Source organism: Ochotona curzoniae, unplaced genomic scaffold (genome assembly GCF_017591425.1).
Source record: "Ochotona curzoniae isolate NIBS_2020 unplaced genomic scaffold, NIBS_Ocur_1.0 contig_4504, whole genome shotgun sequence".
NCBI classification, from domain to species: Eukaryota; Metazoa; Chordata; class Mammalia; order Lagomorpha; family Ochotonidae; genus Ochotona; species Ochotona curzoniae.
Genome location: NW_024466309.1, coordinates 1834747 through 1852202, shown reverse-complemented (window position 1 = coordinate 1852202; position 17456 = coordinate 1834747). Strand labels below are relative to the sequence as shown.

Genomic DNA, 17456 nt, shown 5'->3' with positions numbered 1-17456 from the left:
TTGGGAGAAAATTTTTAAGTTCAAGGCAAGATTTGTGTATGGGTAACTAACACCCAGGAAATTTAAAATAATAAAAAAAACATAAACTTTCAGGCAAAATTTTCCTCAAAATATCATTTGTGATCTCGGAAACTCAAACTACAAACAAGCTTCTCATTTTCCATCTTCTATCTCGTTAAAAATTCCTCAGAAGAACACTGCTAACATAGATGAGCCAGCTTTTAAATCTCCTCTTGGGGCTGGGGTGGAATGGGGTGTGGGACAGACTGGACTACTGCTACACATACTGGCAAACCAGGGTAGGGGGCGGGCCTGGTGGGGGTTATTGTGGGTCGCTCCAACTAGGCTGCAGCTCCCACTGGTTTATGTGAGGGCCGAGAACGTGCTGAGCAGCACCAGGCTGGACTGCAACACCCATTAGTTCCAGTGGAAGTCGGGGCTGAAAACAATCAAATCAGTGATTGCAACCACCAGCTGATCAGGGCCATGGACTGAGCCGGACCCTGTACCTGTTAGTACATACAAGAATCTGGTCCGAGAACACCTCAGACAAAGTTTGTTTGTGAACTCCCCAATCGAAATGCTGGACTTAGAACCCTAACCAAGAAAAGAGAAAAGAAGGAACAGGTCAATCAACCATCTCAGCTACATGTTGGCAGCGAAATACGGGGCAAACGGAGACTCTATGAGAGACTATATCAATCGGTGGATTCTTCAAAGACCTCATAGTGCTTGGAGTGGCAAGATTGGCAGCAATTTATAACTGGTGAACTATCAAAACCACTTGAGCAAGAACCTCGTAGCATACCCTACATGCGGGATCTGGGGAGGGTGGGAAATTGGGTGGGCCTTCTCCCTTAATACCCCCCTTTTAAACATGAAGGAAACAATATGGAAATAATAGTCTTACCCACTTTCCTATAGCCCTTGAACCTTTTTACCCCAATTAACTATGTAAAGATTGTCAAAAATATAATTAAAAAATTAAAAAAAAAAAATCTCCTGGGACAAAGACTATCATGGCTTCCTTAGAGTAGAGGCAAGACAGCCCAGAATTCCCTGCCACTCCACAGCCAACCTGCTCCTGTGGAGACCTCCGGCCCACCGCAGGCTCAGTCAGCACTTCCTGAAACAGCCTCCCTGTGCTCCAGCTGGGGTCTGAGATAACTCTACCACCAAAGCTGTTTGACTTTCAAACAAAAGGAGTGGCCAAACAGAAGTTCTTAAGTTCCTATCGGTGATATATGCAGTTTTGGGGCAGGAAGAAAGATTCCTAAATTAATTCTACACTACAATTACACAGATATTTTTGCTTCATTTTGTTCTACAGGTTAAACCCAGAATTTAGCCCTTGCTCTTTCAATGTCCTCAACAAAGGACACTAATAAGTTGACGTTATAGTTTCAACACAATGTCTGAACACTCAGTGAAGAAAAGCTGATTCTCTACAGCACTGAGGAGAAAGCATGCACTGTGCTTCCACTCACAGGTTCATGTCCGTTCTTGGAAGAACTGTTGAGCCAGCACAGCAGGCACACAGCACATACCCAATCTCTGCTAAATCAACAAGTGAATGAGACAGGGACACACAATTTATACACTGAACAGTCTCGCTATAAGCTTAGCAAAATAAACATACAAATACAGAAACTCTCCATCCATTTCAGAGGCAGACAAACCAAGCTGATAGGCTAGCTCACTTTAAAAATGCGCCCAAGGGCTCTAGGCAGAGGCAGGGTTTAAGGTGAGCTGGATTCTTCTCATCTCCCCCAAGAGTGGCAGGAACCCCATCACTCAGGCCATCACAGCTATGGCCTAGGAGGCAACAGGTGAGCCAGGTCTCAAACCCAGTCCCTTGTATACCACACACAGATACCTTATCCAAAGTGCTGTTACTGCTAAGGCAACGCTTGTCCTTACTCTTAGCTACCCCAAGCTCTTCCCACAATAGTGAACTGAGAGGATGTAACTCAGATGACTACAAACAAAATGAGAATTTAAAAAAAAGAAAGAAATTTACAGAGAAATCAAGTAAAACTCAAGGTCAAGGTAAAGAGGACACAAATGCTTCAGTTCCTAAATGTAAATTTCAGTCCCTATTAAAAATAGTTATTTAGAGCCTGGCGCAATAACACAGTGGTTAAAGTTCTCACCTTGTACACGCCGGGATCCCATATGGTCATCATTTCTAATCCTGGCGGCCCTGCTTCCCACCTAGCTCCCTGCTTGTGGCCTGAGAAAGCAGCAGAGGACGGCCCAAAGCATTGGGACCCTGCACCCATGTGGGAGAACTATATGAGGCTGCTGGCTCCTGGCTTCAAATCAGCTCAGCTCCAGCCATTGAGGCCACTTGGGGAGTGAAGCAACAGATGAAAGATCTTCCTCTCTGTATACCTGACTTTCCAATAAATAAATCCTAAAAAAAATTTTTTTTTTAAATGTAACAAGTTCTAATAAAAACATCATATGAAATATGAGTTAAAATGTCTTTGAAATAATACACGCTGGCAAATGAAAACACAACGTCCCAGGACGGCACAGTGCCATGATGCGACTCCACGTGTGCCACACCTCACTGTCCATCGCAGTATGTCTGCCATGGACACTACATACTTTCTCGTTCAATCCCTAAGTTCTATAATCTAGAGAGAAATATCCAAAAAGATTCCTAGCACAGAACCAGGGTGGGCACTGCACTGCATTGGGGTCAGCTGCCACTGGGGATGCCCATCCTATCTGAAGGGGATTACTTCAAGTCTCAGGAACTCTGCAGTGCTGATCCTGGCAAGCAGCAAATGATGGCCCCACGCCTGGGGGGCCAGGCCCAGGCCCAGCTCTTACACGCATGGATCTGGGGAGTGAACAGTGAATGCACGGATAGCTGGGTGCAAGGATCATCACTCCGCTGTTCAAACATAAAGAACCCTTTTTTGGAAAAAGAAGAGAAACAGAATGATGACAGGTGTTCTCGACAATCACACCTAGTCACTTCGGACAAGCAGACTGCACTGCTGGTCGAAGATCCCACCACCTGTGTCATCCACAGAGCAACCAGCATCTCACCCACAGCCCCATGAGCTGGGCACCTGGTGTCTCAGAGACAGAGAGGGTATGTAACTTTTCCACAGAAGCACCAGTTTGCTCTGCTAAAACTTGACATCCTAAGGCCCAGCATGATAGTTCAGTGGTTACATCCCTGACTTGCACATACCCGGATCCCATGTGGGCACCAGTTCCAAGTCCCAGCTACTGCACTTGCCTTCCAGCTCCCTGTCTGTGGTCTGGGAAAAGCAGTAAAGGATGGCCCAAAGCCTTGGCACCTGCACCTGTATAGGAGACCCAGAAGAGATTCCTGGCTCCTGGCTTTGGATCAAGTCAGCTCCGGCCATTGTGGCCATTTGGGGAGTGGACGGAAGACCTTTCTCTCTTCCTCCCCTTCTCTCTATAAATCTGCCTTTCCAATAAATACAAACAAATCTTTTTTAAAAAATTTACCCCCATCACATAAAGTGCATGATATTGTTTCACAATATAGAGCTCTATAGAATTGATACATTTTTCCACACACAAACTAGTAATATAGAACAGGATGAATGCTCAAATTTGGAGCAGAAAGAACCAATTTTAATTATTTTTTTTTGCTCAGCTATGTGATACCACTTAAATAACATAAGTCCTTTGAATATAACCAGAAATTACTGTAATGTAAATACTCACCTCACAAGGTTAAAAGTTGTATATAAAGCAATACAGTAGTTGCTAAACTTCATTATTACTTTAATTCATTATGCTATTGACATTTTATCCAAAATTCTAAGAAAATGACATGATAAATGTGCTGTAAACTAGGGGAGCAAAGCTAGGGCACCGACTCTGACACAACATGCTGAGTGAGTGTTTCCTTACACATCGTGCCCTCCATCTCTCTCGTCTCACTTCCACCTGCCCCTGCATGACACATACAATTATAGCCTAATATTGCTATCATAGTGTCATAAAGGTCACATACATATTTCTCAGAAGCTTTTCTTCCCTATTTGTAAAAATAGTACATACAGTACTTGACACACTAGAAGTTACATATATCTGTATCACTGAAAGCAAATTATGTTTCAGAATATATAAAGGAACTTGAAGATTAGATGTATTTTATGACTATTTGCCAGGCTCCATTAAAATCACTTTATTCTCTAAATGTACATGCGTCAACTTCCTTAAGACAGCTGTGACGCAGAAGCAGTCAGCAGAAGAAAATCAAGAGCTGATCAATGACCTTCTTGAGATAATTTGTAAAAGGAGATAATCTCTACAGGATAATCAAAGGGCTCATTACCCCTGGACTAGCTGACAGGAAGTAGGATCAGCAATAACAATTATCAGCAACAATAATCAAAGTAGTAACAGCTCCTCAAATAGTGTGAAACTGCACCTTTAAGATCACACATCTCTCTAGCTGGGCCAATCCTCACAATTTTTTCCTATTCCAATGGCTAGCTTTTTTATTTTTAAAGATGTATTTTTATTACAAAGTTAGATACATACAGAGAGGAGGAGAGATACAGAAGATGATCTTCTGTCCGATGAGTCACTCCCCAAGTGACCACAATGGCCAGAGCTGCACTGATCTGAAGCCTGGAGCCCAGAGCCTCTTCCAGGTCTCCCTCGTGGGTGCAGGGTCCCGAGGCTTTGGGCCATCCTCTACTGCTTTTCCAGGCCACAGGCAGGGAGCTGGGTGGGAAGCAGGGCTGTTGGGGTTAGAACCAGTGCCCATATGGGATTTCGGCATGTGTATGCCTAGATTTTTAAAAATCCTGGTCTGAACAAAATTTTGAGGAAAATAGTTGCGAGGTTAGATATACATTTGTTCCTTTCCACATGTTCATCCTTTGTGCATACAATTGCCAATCTTCAGTAGCTCATAAGTAAAATAATGCTAACAGTATTTGAAATGAAGGTTTGCTTTATCAGCTTTTGCAACTTCTTATGTTAGTTTTCCACAATAATGCTACAGCTTTCCTTTAAAACCCCCTAGAAGCAAACAGCAAACACAAAATCCTGAATCCTTGGAGTATTTCTAAGTTCTTCACACTTGTAAGAAAAGCGGATGGAATCTGTCCAACCTGGAGCTCATGCACTTGCTCTGGATAGTAGACAGCTACTCCTTGACTTCACAACTAACTGACTAACTGCCTAAGATCTAGCATATGAAACATACATCCCCTTTCCTCCAAAGTTTTCTTTTTAATTTATTTTTACTTGAAGGACAGATTTAGCAGGAAAAGGAGAGACAGAGACAGAAAGATCTTCTACCTGCTGGTTCACTGCCCAAACAGCTGGAGCTAAGCTGCTCCAAAACATGGAGCCAAGGGCTTTCTCCAGATCCCCCATGCAGGTTCAGGGTCCCAAACACTTGAGCCACTCTTCACCGCTTTCTCAGGTCCCAAGTAGGGAGTTGCATGGGAAGTGGAGCAGCCGGAACACGAACCAGCACCTACACAGAGTACTAACGCGTGAAGGTGGATTAGCCTGTTGAGCCATGACATCAACTGCTGGATTAAATGCTTTTTGCACAAAAATATATTACCACAAGGCACTCAAATGTTGGCTAAAATATGAGCCCAAATAACAAAACTGCCTCTAGCTCAAGTATTTGACTCTTAGTGCTAGTGAAGCAAAGATTGTCTTATGGTATCTTTAATTTCACCTTCAGCTCCCAAATGATCTCAAACACAAATGCAGTCAGTCACCAAAACTGAGATATGTCACTAGTGTACGTACATGTCCTTCCACAATCTTCATTTAGTAAAAAGTCTAACACATTTTCTGAGGAAGTATATTCAAAACTAAGGTAAACCCTGGGAGCTCTTCTGTTTTATTTTGATAATATCAGAATGCTAATTTTAATATGGATAAATCACAATGCACATGTATTTTGAATCAGGGACTCCAACTTTCTCACAGTTTTCTGGAATTAAGACAATCCGTGACCATCTGAAGTGGTATAAGGAGCAGTTATTGACCAGAGGCTGTGTCTGACTCATTTACCTTTGCCTACTGGCTTCTGTGGCAGTAACCTCTAAGTCTGAGACGCTGCAAGAGTCTAACAGCATAGGAGTTTAGCATTCCTTGATTTCTACGTCAGTTGGGTTCCAGGTTATTCCAACCCAAGAGCCAATGGCTGAGTCAGAAAGAGAAGTATTTCAAAGTGGGACCAGAATGCAAATTTTTCATGAGCTATGGCCCCAAATCACCAAATGAGAATGGTTAACTGCCATTCAACGGATTTTCATCCCCTTCTTTTTGTCTCTAGTAAGAAATAAATTCCATCAAGAGCAATACTTTTCCATTTCTTTATTTCTTAGCATGTAGCATAGTGATGATGTCAGCTGAAGATGCAATGATGAAAAGTCATTTGTAGTCTAGGCCCTGGAGGATGTGCAGCCTTGCAGTGAACAGCCAGCAAAGACATGGAGTGGCACGTCAGGATGCTGTGTTGTGTAAGATTCCGTGTCACATCATACACTCACCTAACTTCTACAACTTCAACAGATGTATGTTTTTGTAGAAGACAAAAAGGAAAAATAATGAAGTAGATAAGTGATGCTACATCGCACCAGTTCTAGAATGAGAAAGGTAAGGCCCGTGGACCTACTTCCTCTCACTGCCCAGGAGGACAGCCCGTGACTGTTAACAGCTGACACCAGAGGCCACGACTCCAACTGCAATTGGTATACGTTATGAGCAACAAGCCAAATATTTCACATAGCATTAAAAGACTAACCTATTTCGATACTAAAGAAAAATTATCTACGTTACAATTGTTTGTCAACAGCGGTTGCAGCACTAAAGTTAACTGGCTTCCAAAGGAATTCAATCACTGACATCATTTTCACTATAATAACTAAAACCGTGCTCTCCTGAGTTAGCAGCCCAAACAAGTCCTAACCCAAGCAATTTCTGGTCTTGTGACCTTGGCCAAGTCCCTTAACCTCTTCGTAGCTTCCTCATAACAGACCGGGCGGGGACCATCATGCTCTACCTCACAGGACTGTTGCAAGAATTCATGACATCATTTATGATCCTCAGCATCAGGCCTGGCGTGCAGCAAGAATCAGACCGGCCTGCAGAGCTTTCTGGCGCAGTTACGACAATTTCCCACATACTATACACTCAGCAAGTGAGCAAACCAAAGGATTAGCACTACGCAACTGAAACTCAACGCAGCCAAGTGGCAGTGATGACTACTGAATATTTTCTCCTCCTTTTACCCAGTAACTTCTCAGTTCGCTAACAAAATCCTCTGTTTCCTTCCTTCATTCCCCTGTCCTCTCTCTGTTAATCCCTGTAGCAACATTTGATTCTAGGCAATTGTACAAAAATGAAATTGAGTCCTTTTTAGGTACGTAAGAACATGGTTATTCAGATTAAAAATGGAAGGGTGGGGCCCAGCGTGATAGCGTAGCAGTTAAGTACTTGCCTTGAACACACCAGGAACCCATGTGGACGCTGGTTCTAACCCCAGCAGCTCCATTTCCCATCCAGCTCCCTGCTTGTGGCCTGGGAGGGCAGTTGAGGGCAGCCCAAGGCCTTGGGACCCTGCACCCACGTGGGAGAGCCAGAAAGCTCCTGGCTTCAGATCGGCGTAGCACTGGCCATTGTGGTCACTTGGGGAGTGACTCATCAGACAGAAGATCATCTTCTGTATCTCTCCTCCTCTCTGTATATCTGCCTTTCCAACAATAAATAAATACATCTTTAAAAAAAATGGAAGGGTGATACTGAAAAATATATTAGTGTCACAAATGCATCCTGTTATATGTAATTCTGAAGATTAACTGAGAAAATATCTTCAGAGAGACAAAAACACAACACCAACCACAGTTTACCCCATGAAATATATTTTCTTCTAACTGCTAAAATAAAGGTGCTTTGGTTTCTTTTTTATATTGTGTGTTCATGCAAGAATATAAAGCCCTAAAGCAAAAGCCTTCTGGTTACAACTTCAACATTAAAAAGGCACTTATGATACAATCAATCACAAGACTGAACTTCGATCTCAGTTTTCGTTTCTATTACAGGAAAGCAATTATCTATCAGTGAACTGGTTTAAAATCCTTAGGGACATTATCCAGCATATTCATCTTAATAATCCAAACACGTATGTATATAAAGGTTAGTTCTATCTTCCACAGACTGGTTATAATATAAAAACATGAAGTTTGTAAACATGACCCAGATAGCAGAACTGACTTTTAAGAAAGTTGAAGTTTGGTAGTACATTGAGCTCCACAGAGACAGCGCCAGGGCAAGTGAGTGCTGGACGGACACTGGGCAACTCTGTGCCTCGCAGAGGAACAACAACTACCCACGGGAAAAAGAGATCCTAAAAGCCGAGAGGCAAATGTCATCATATGCATTCTTCGTGCAAACTTGCCTGGAGGATCCCAAGAAGCAGAACCCAGATGCTTCTGTCAACTTCTGAGTTTTCGAAGCAGTACTGAAAGAGGTGGAAGACCATGTCTGATAAGGAGAGGGGAAATTTGAAGACATGGCAAAGGCAGACAAAGCTTGTTATGAGAAATGAAAACCTATATCCCTCCTAAAGGGGAGACAAAAAAAGAAGTTCAAGGATCCCGATGCACCCAAGAGGCTTCCTTCGTTCTTTTTCTTGTTCTGTTCTGAGTATCGTCCAAAAATCAAAGGGCAGCTCCCTGACCTCTCCATTGGTGATGTTGCAAAAAGCTGGGAGAGATGTGGAATAACACTGCCGCCGCCGCCAAGCAGGCTTACAAGAAGGCTGCCAAGCTGAAGGAGTACGAGAAGGGTATTGCCACATACCGAACTAAAGGAAAACCTGATGCAGCCGAAAAGGAAGTTGTCACGGCTGAAAGAGCAAGAAAAAGAAGGAAAAGGAGGAAGATGAAGATAATGGTGATGATAAGTTGGTTCTAGTGCAGTTTTTTCCTTCTCTATAAAGCATTTAACCATTGCTTCTCGGCCTTTTGGCTAAGTCCAAGTGTATAAAGCATTTAACCCCCCCTGTACACAACTCATTCCTTTTAAAGAAAAAAAAAAATGAAATGTAAGGCTGTGTAAAATTTGTTTTTAAACCTCACAGTGTCTTTTTTTGTATAGACAACACACTACCGAATGTGTCTTTAGATAGCCCTGTTCTGGTGGTATTTTCAATAGCCACTAACCTTGCCTGGTACAGTAGGCGGGCTGTAAACTGGCATGGAAATGTAAAGCAGGTTCTTGCTGGTGCACAGCACAAATTAGTTCTACATGGGGATGGTAGTTTTTCATCTTCAGTTGTCTCTGATGCAGCTTACACAAAATAATTGTTGTTCTGTTAACTGAGTACCACTCTGTAATTGCAAAGCACAAACTTGCAACTGCTCTGTTCACATTCTCAACGCTTCTAAGTAAATACAATTTTGTTTATTAGAAAAAAAAATAAGTTTAAGACTTGGTAAAGACTAACATTCAGTAGCAAAATCTAGCATCAGAATCAACTTTTAAAGCCAAACACCAACCATCACTTTTGGAGGACGCTGTATAAAAGTCAATCAGAGAACCCCTCGGCGTACAGAAGGCCAGAGTCACTCAGGGCTTCTGAGGTTCTCCCACGTCACGACTGTGCTAAGGCAACAGACGAAATCTGCTCTCCAAGCCAGAGCCAGGCAAAACTTCATCTTGAAATTGAGTTTGTATGTTTCTAGAATCATGTTCTTTTTGCCATCCAAACCTCTTGATTTCATATGAATAATACACTATCTTAAAATTTACTGGATGTTTATGCAATTTTCAAAAGCATAACTTTGTCTGAAACAAGAATTATTCGATTTTACAAAGTCTTCTTAGAAAAGCAAGCAAGTGATGTTAAAGGTACAACTAACACAAAGAGAGTATGGCTAAAAACAAAGCAAAATCATGAAGAAATAAGGGGAAAACCATCGTGGCTAAAGTCCTCGCCTTGAACACGCCAGGATCCCACATGGGTGCCGGTTCTAATTCCAGCAGCCCCACTTTCCATCCAGCTCCCTGCTTGTGGCCTGGGAAAGCAGTTGAGGACGGCCCAAAACTTTAGGACCCTGCACCTGTGTGGGATACCAGGAAGAAGTTCCTGGATCCTGGCTTCGGATCGGCATAGCATCGGCCGTTGCGCTCACTTGGGGAGTGAATCATCGGACGGAAGATCTTCCTCTCTGTCTCTCCTCCTCTCTATATATTTCTGACTTTCCAAAAAAATAAATAAACCTTTAAAAAAAGGGGGGGGGAGGGGAAGCATCATCATTTCCACACAGAAAGTTCCTTATCCTACCACAAACCTCCAAAAAATAAGCATCTTTCTACAGTTCATATTAAATATCAAGACTCCTTTGTATCTCTCCTAACTTTCTCAAGCTTTGGTTCAGGCGCTCGCGTGTTCCTCAGGCCTTCCTGTAGGTAGGACGCCAATGAGCCTTTTCTCTTCTGAATTCCTGTTCCTGCTAAAGTGACAGAACCACTGTGAATGAATACACTCCTTCACTCAGCAAATATTGACTGAACACTTACCCTGAGCCAGGTACCACGTAGGTAGTGGAGTAAGATACACAACAAATGAAGAGAGGCCTGCTCAGTTCATACACTAGTAAGTGAGACAAACATTTACCAAAGAAATGCAGCAATAATTCAATTCCTCTTGTAATGAAGCCACAAAGGAGCATAAAAAACAGCATGGATACCAGGGAGACCGCCTGCGCATTTGGAGAGGAGTGGCCAGAGGTCAAGGAAAACTCCTTGAAGAGTAACTTCTAAGGCACAAGGTAAAAATGGCCCATGGCTCAGTCAAGATTTGAAAAGAGCAAAATTCAGACCACCAGGAGGCAAAGCATGTGCAAAGCTGGTCAGTGAAGACCCAAGGCAGCCAGTAAGGGAAAGGCTTGGGCAGCCACAGGACAGGGAGCATCACTGCGAGCAGAGATGCCAATTGCATTGTTATGCTGTCTTCTCTCTCCCTCTCTCTCACATACATGAAACAATTTAAAGAAACTCAGTCTCGTTCCACAATATTAAAGCTGCCCAGCGAGAAGACCTGTGTCATGCAGTTACTAACCCCATGACCTTGAACAAGTCAACCCAACTGAGCCTATTCTCTCTTTAAAAAGGCACTCCAACTATGCCAGCTACGGAAGACTACAAGGACAAACGTAAGACAGCCTCTCTTCTTACACAGGATAGTCCTTAAGAGAGGCACAGCTCAAAGTCACCCCACGTCCTCTGAGAGATGACATTCCGAGCTGACAAAGGCTCCTGTAAACCCCTAAATGATGGCAAATGTGGACACATCCCTCTGTGAACTCTTCCAAGTCTCCAACGTGCAGATTCGTAAGCGATCTGAGCCCTCCTGCAGATGGCTACAAGACAACCAAGGGAAGACAAACGCCATCAGGACACTCCTGCAGCGGTGAATTATCAAACGCAAATAAACCTCAGCAGTAAAGGAAAGTTCACGGTAAAGCAAACCACACGCACAGACGCAGCACACTCCATTCAGCCCCTGCCTTCCACAATGCACATCAGCACACAATGCCCGGCACAAGTCTGAAGAACCCACTCGGCCCGTCCCCAACACAGCACACACCTGCACTGCCGCCTACCAAGCACAGCGCTGCTCCTTCTCTACCAGCACTCCCTGCTGCTGCGCAGGGCTACCAAAAACTGTCACTCTATTAGCTTAGCACCACTGGACGCCACGCACTCTGCCACTGTTTGCGCTGTCACAGCCTGGCAGCTCAACTGCTTTGCTCAAGGACTGGGTGGCTCACAGTACTAGTTACTCCAGATTTTAGTTCAGTTTGTAACATCAGACTTCCCTCTCTATTCATTAATACAAGTTTTGTCCATTTCCAGAGTACCTGAACTTCCCTTACATGGGACTGCCATACCTTTGATTCCAGAAAGTGTTTCTGCACTTAGAAATTACGCATATTAATAATTACGGCATTTAAAATACAATGCATTTGAATGATCAACTCATATAACAGGTCATCTAATAACTACAATTAGCTATCTTTATGGATGTAAACTTAATGTTAAAACATGAATGTACACACTGCTATGTTTCCATTTAAAAAAAAGTTGTTCAGTAGTAATTCTGATGAGCTACGTATCCAGTCATAACCAAAAGTTTCCAGAAGCTGAGCCTAGAAGCAGTATAGCGTTTTCGGCTCTGAATAATATATTACGTATTTATCATTTGTAACGTAAATAGGAATAATTTAAAAGTCACAGATAATGTTGTTGACAGAAACTTAAAATATGTAGGATCCTGACTTTACTATTTATAAGCACACACACATAGGAGAATCAAATAATGAAAAGGAAATGGATTTCAAACAAAAAAAAATGTTACCTGCAAGAAAAGGCAGTGGTTCTTGCCCAGTAGCAGGCACACTGACCTCTCCCTGACGCTGCGGTATGTGGGGGAAGCCGGAGCTCCCGTGAAGGGCAGCCCTGCCTACTGTCCCAACAGGAGAGCCCACAAGCACCCGGGCAGAAGGGGACGGCCGGCCGGGGGCGCCGGGAAACGCGGCTGTCGTGCACACCCTCCGTCCACGGAGGGATCCTTCCTCTCCCGAGGGGCACAGGGGCTGCTCCACAAAGCAATCGCAGCCCAGGCTTGCTGGCCACCCTTCCCGCAGCCACAAGCACATCGAGCCCTATGACTCGGCCACTTCCTGCCCCGTCCCGAGATGCACGAGCCGGCCTCCAGGTCCGCACCTGTGTGACCTTGGCCCGTCGCGCATTTTCTCGATGTCTTCATCAGCATCCTGACGTGGAAGCACTTTGAGACCAGCGCAGCAGTAAACACACCCTGGGCAGCCCCTCCGGCCCAGGCTCCCGCCCCGTCTCCACAGAGGTGTCACCACCGCCCTGGGCCTGACCCCTCCGCCTCCCCCGCCGCGGCCCGGGGGACCCCACCCCACACACATCCGCCCTCGGCCCTCCCGGGGCCGGGAAGGGACCCACGGGCCGGGCCGCCCTCGCCCCGCGCGCCCACCCAGGGCAGACCCCCGGGAGGCGCGCGGCGTCCACACAGCCGCCTCACGCCGCCCGCGCGGGGTCAGCCCGCGGACGCCCACAGGGCCCCGCTCGCCGCCCCGGCCGCCCCGCCGCCCCGCCGGGCAGAGGAGGGCCCGAGCCGCCCGGCCGCGGCCCCAGGGCGCCCCCAGCCTCGCCGGCCCCACGCGCAGCCCGCGGCTTACCGGCACCTCAGCCGCTGCCTTCACTTCCCACCTCCGGAGCCCTCTCCAACTCCCGGATCAATTCACTCCGGCGACGCCGGAAGGACCCGAGAGGAACCAGGCGTTGTCCGGAATCCTGCCCAGCCGGAGCGGCGCAAGGGCCTGTGGGCGCTCGTAGTCTCGCTCGCAGGCGTCGTCGGCTGTGCCCGCGCCCGGCGGACTACACTTCCCGGTAGGCCGCGCGGGGCGGCCTGAGGCGATAGGCGGGGACTCTTGCAGCCAATGGCAGGGGCCGCTCGGGCCTCTGGGGGAGGCGGTGGGGCGGGGAGCGAGGGGCGCGCAGCGGGGAGGAAGGGCGGGGCCAGCGCTCACCTGCGCCAATCAGCGCGCAGAGCCGGCCGGGCGGGCGGAAGCGGGCGGGGGCCCGGGCTGAGGCGGCCAGGATGGGTGTGCCTCGCGGGAGAGGCGAAGGCGGGGGCGTGCGGGCGCCCAGGCAGCCGGCGGGGCGGGACGCAAGTGCAGGTGTGAGGCGGAGCTGAGCGAGGGGCGCCCGTAGATGAGGAAGAGACCCAGTGGCTTCCTCAGAGCCGGGCGCCCCGCGGCGGGAGCGGCTTCCTCAGAACGGGGCGGCCCCGGCCTGACGGTCCCCTCAGTAGCAGGAGAGGGGAGCGGCTTCCTCAGGCCGGGGCGCCCCTGGTCTGACGGCCTCCTCAGCGCGGAGCGCCCCTTATCTGAGGGCCCCCTGAGGCCGGAGCGCGCGGGAGAGGGGAGCGGCTTCCTCAGGCCGGGGCGTCTCTGGTCTGACGGCCTCCTCAGCGCGGAGCGCCCCTTATCTGAGGGCCCCCTGAGGCCGGAGCGCGCGGGGAGAGGGGAGCGGCTTCCTCAGGCCGGGGCGTCTCTGGTCTGACGGCCTCCTCAGGCAGGGCCGCGCGGGGAGAGGGGAGCGGCTTCCTCAGGCCGGGGGGGCCCCGGCCGGGCGTTCACCTCAGTACCAGGGGAGAGGGGAGCGGCTCCCTCAGCCCCGGGCGCCCCTTATCTGACGGCCTCCTCAGGTCGGGCCGCGCGGGGAGAGGGGAGCGGCTTCCTCAGGCCGGGGGGCGCCGGCCGGGCGTTCACCTCAGTACCAGGGGAGAGGGGAGCGGCTTCCTCAGAACGGGACGCCCCGGCCGGGCGTACACCTCAGTACCGGGGCAGAGGAGCGGCCCCCTCAGCCCCGGGCGCCCCTTATCTGACGGCCCCCTCAGCCCGGGGCCCCTTATCTGACGGCCCCCTCAGGCCGGGCCGCGCGGGGAGAGGGCAGCAGCTCCCTCGGCGGCGGTCCCGCCCCCAGCTCCGGCAGCGGCCGCCCCATTGGCCGGCGCCGGGCAGGGGCGGGGCCTGGGCGGCCGGGGAGGCCCGGTGTCGCCTGCGCCGTCGCTTCCCGGCAGGGCCGAGCGAGCGAGCGGAGCTCCGTGCCCGCCGTCCGCCGCGGCTGCAGGTGTGCGGGAGGTAAGCGCGGGGCCCCGCCGGGGACGCGGCGTGTCTCCCGGCCCTGGCGCCGGGCACGGCTCGGCCGCCTTCCGCAGGGACGCTGTCCGGGCCGAGAGGTGCACCGTCGGAGAGTGCGGAGAAAAAGCCGGCGGTGGCTGGACCCCGCCGGGAGAGGCGTGGCTCGGCTTCGGGGTTTGAGTTGGATGCTGGAAACTGAAATGTGCTTGGGGGCGGGGGGCTCCAGCCGCAGGGAAGCCTGCTGATGAGGGCGCTGGTTCCGCCCGCTGCGCGGCTGGGGAAAGGAAAAAAAAAACCTGTCGCCAGGCGAGTCACTTCGGAACTGCCTGGCTGGCAAATAACTTTGCGTTCCTCCGCTGCCCGCGGCTCCGCTGCGGGTGCGGCTGTCCCGCGACCTGGCCAGGGCCGCCGGCAGGTGCTGGGTCCCGCGCCTGGCGCAAGTGGAACTGCGGCCAGCGATAGCGTGAAGGATGGGTTCCATGGATGGGTCCTCAGTCTTCCTTGCAGCGCGTCTGGGCTGGGGGAACAAAGAGCTGGAGTGGGCCTCCAGCAGGGACGGGCTGTGCTGCCCTGGTTTGCCCCTCTGTGCCTGCTGAAGTGTGTGCGGGTTTCAAACACTGGAGGACGGGGAAGCCGTCGGAGGGGCTTCTCTGTTCAGTGAGTATGCGCTGGACGTGTTAAACGATGGGTACAGGGTTAGAGCACAGCTTGTGCTGTGAAAGAGGAGTTTATTCTTGCTATTAACCAGTGCGTGTCTTCGCTGGAATGTGGTCCTGGTACCTCCGGATGGAAATACGTTGTAAGGATACTAGGTAAGGATGAAAAGTGCCCCGGCCCTGGGCGTTGCAGCAAGGGCAAGCTCCTAGGGTCCGTCCTGGACTCGTTTCCGCCTGGCTTCTGCTGCAGAGCCCCCAGCTAAGGCAGCTCTGGAGCAGGCGAGCTAGCGCAGCGCAGTGCCCAGCACTGAAATGCCTTCACGGGCTCCGTGGGCATTTGTCTGGACGTGCTTTCATATAGTCGATATAATGGAGTAATGATCTTCTCTTTTCGTGTTTTCCTCCTTTACTCAGGATTTTTAATAGTATTTTTGTGATGTACACGAAATTCCTTTTTAGAAAGAACTGACTCATCCGAATTGTCTGCATCGTGTGAAGTTCAGCCCCTCTTGGTGCTACTCTTGACTAGCTGAGTCCCTTCAGCCCTCCCGCAGGCAAGCAGCTCTTCACAAGGTAGCTGCTCCAAGATTGTCCGCAGCGCGCAGGGCCAGTGTTAGAAGCAGCCAAGTGCTTAGAAGGCAAAAAGCAACACTAGCCACTACACTTAGCAGCCATGCTAGGAATCGGGCTTCATCTTTGCTGCATCACTAGAAAAGCTTTCCAATACGCACAGCTGGTGTGAGTCTGAGATGATTTTGCTAGGCACATTTGGGTCCCAGGGTGTAATGAGGCTTGGAAAGGATTGGGTCTGCCCTAGTTAGTCCTAATCCAGTGGAATGTCCTGGTTCAGAGTCTGGCTTTTTTCCCTGTCTACACTGATTCATTTTGCAAAATTGAGTATAGATTGGCACCAGCTTATTACCTTCATTTGATAATGATAATGATGAACACTAGCACTGGAGTTCTTTCAGAGCCTTTGTTAAAAGACACCTTTCAAAGAGTTGTGCTGAGAATTAATTAATAAGCCTGCAAATGGATAGAATGTATCAGAAATGCTGAGACTGAGGTGGACTTTGAATCCCCATTATTTATAAGTCTTCTGCTCTGAGCTACCCGAAAGAGCAGTAGCTCCTCAGAAAGGAGTCGGTTTGTGGTAACAGAGCACTGAATTTTTCACCTGTTCCTGAAGTTTTGGTACTGTTTAGTGTGTCAGAGACAGTGGGTTTGTATCATTTTGGAGAATAGATCATCCTGTTTGAATGTGAGACTTAAAGTGGCAGCTTGTGGTGCTTGGGCATTTGTTTATTATTTTAAACTCTTGACTGATTTTATTTGATGTTCCCATTCATTTTTAGCTTCTCTTGGTTGCCTTTGAGAAGCTCCTGACATGCCAGTTTGTAATATAAAATACTACCTATGTTCAAAGCATGTTTACATATCTGTTCATTTTTGCTGTTGTATTTGGTATCAATGAATATATGATATGTTGAGAAAGAGATGCAGCAAAGTACAGAAATTGCTTGGATGCTCTTTAGCCAAGTCTTGGTTAATTTGAAATTGCGTTGTACCTTGGATTTGGCTTTCAGTTTAAAATTCTCACTCCAAACTGAAGGAGTAATAATAACCGGGTGGTATAGGTTTCTAGCAGGAGGACTCACTGATGCAGGCAGCAGAAAGGAAGGAGATAGAAGGGTTCAAATTCATATGGTTTTTGTAAGAGGAGACAGGAGGGTAGATGTGAGGAAAGCTGAGAAATAGACCTGCAACAAGAAGGAAACAAGATGTGATATTCTCTGTGAAATGTAGGCAGTGAGTCCGCACCCTCTTCATTCCGGAGACTAAATCCCATAGTTGCAGACATTATCCTACCTTTTCAGTTTAGCTGTATGCAGGCTAATATTAATTCCTTTGATTTTGAGTAACTGTAGGCTATTACAGTCTTAAGGATCCTGATTGCTTCTATTTACTGCTAATTTAAACATTATTTAGAAAATAGAAAAGAGGCCGAAGTGATGTTTTCCTCCTTAGGAACAGAGATACTTGAACCAAACAGTGAAAGCCGAAGTTGCTTCCTTTTCTG

General features: G+C 48.2%; 1 protein-coding gene and 1 pseudogene across 1 annotated transcript in view; one reads left to right on the top strand and one right to left on the bottom strand.

Moving 5' to 3' along the window:
* PDCD10 (programmed cell death 10) overlaps positions 1-13398 on the bottom strand; it is a 44089-nt gene extending 30691 nt beyond the window's left edge. The window contains exon 1 of the mRNA XM_040986395.1: positions 13254-13398. The gene's annotated coding sequence lies outside the window, so the exon portion shown is untranslated. The remainder of the gene's footprint in view (positions 1-13253) is intronic.
* LOC121160519 lies at positions 8402-8975 on the top strand (annotated as a pseudogene).
* Positions 13399-17456: the final 4058 nt, after the last annotated feature.